Below are 1,088 nucleotides of genomic sequence, written 5' to 3'. Positions count from 1 at the left end.
TTGACCTTTGCTGTTTGCTGCCTGCCCTGACCTCTGCTTGTGACCCCGACTACTCTTCTGCCTGACCCCTGAATTTATTATTTTATTTATTATTTTCGTTCCTGATTATTTGTACTACGCTACGCTGTGTCGGTTATACACTTCGGTGTTCCGTTGCTGGGCTCTCCACCTCCGCCAGGAGGCGCCTTCCCAATTTCTGCAGCGAGGATCCTCTGCTGTATTACAGACGTGACAGTTATAAATATAAAGGCCCTGATATATGTCACTGTCAAACAACACCCCAATATGTGTTCAGCAACATTTCCTGAGTATGGTGATACCCCCCATGCATAGGTTTGTCAGACTGTTTGACTGGTAAAAGGCTACTTTTGGGACATGCTTAATTCAGGTGGTCATTGGGTGATTCTGCCTCTATCTCCTCTTTGGAGCCGGCTACTTCAATTTACCCCATCAAACCATATATTTTTGAAAAATAGACACCCCAAATTATTTCAAATGCTTTTTATTATTTTTTGACTATTTTACTAATCACATTGTGATTAGAAAGCTGGACTCCATTGACTTGCGTGGTTGAATGCATTACCTGTATTCAACCTGCAAGTGGAGCCAGATTCTCAGCCCTGACACTCTAACGCCATAAACTGACATACAAACTCACAATTACATCATACGCTGACATCCAGACACGCATGCTAACACCAAATACTAACACACATACACTCATGCTAACACTATGAACTTACACAATCTAACACCATACCGTAACAGACACACACATCTGCTAACATAATATGCTCACAAACACCTTATAGTAACACCATACACTTATACACAGCCATACTAACCCCATACAACAACACACATACTCTAACACTACATGCTGATATATACACTCATGCTAATGCCACAAGTAAAACATACAACAGCAGATGCCCACACACACTAACACCACACTCTAATGTAGACGCTTAGTGTTAGAGTAAGTGTGTATATTGTATATAAAATACACACATTGACTCTTAACAGTATATGCAACATATTTTCACACATTAACATACTTATTTACAGATGTGATAAGTGGATTATCT

Source organism: Spea bombifrons, chromosome 3 (assembly GCF_027358695.1).
Source record: "Spea bombifrons isolate aSpeBom1 chromosome 3, aSpeBom1.2.pri, whole genome shotgun sequence".
In the NCBI taxonomy this organism is placed as follows: domain Eukaryota; kingdom Metazoa; phylum Chordata; class Amphibia; order Anura; family Pelobatidae; genus Spea; species Spea bombifrons.
This window is presented reverse-complemented; position numbering follows the sequence as displayed.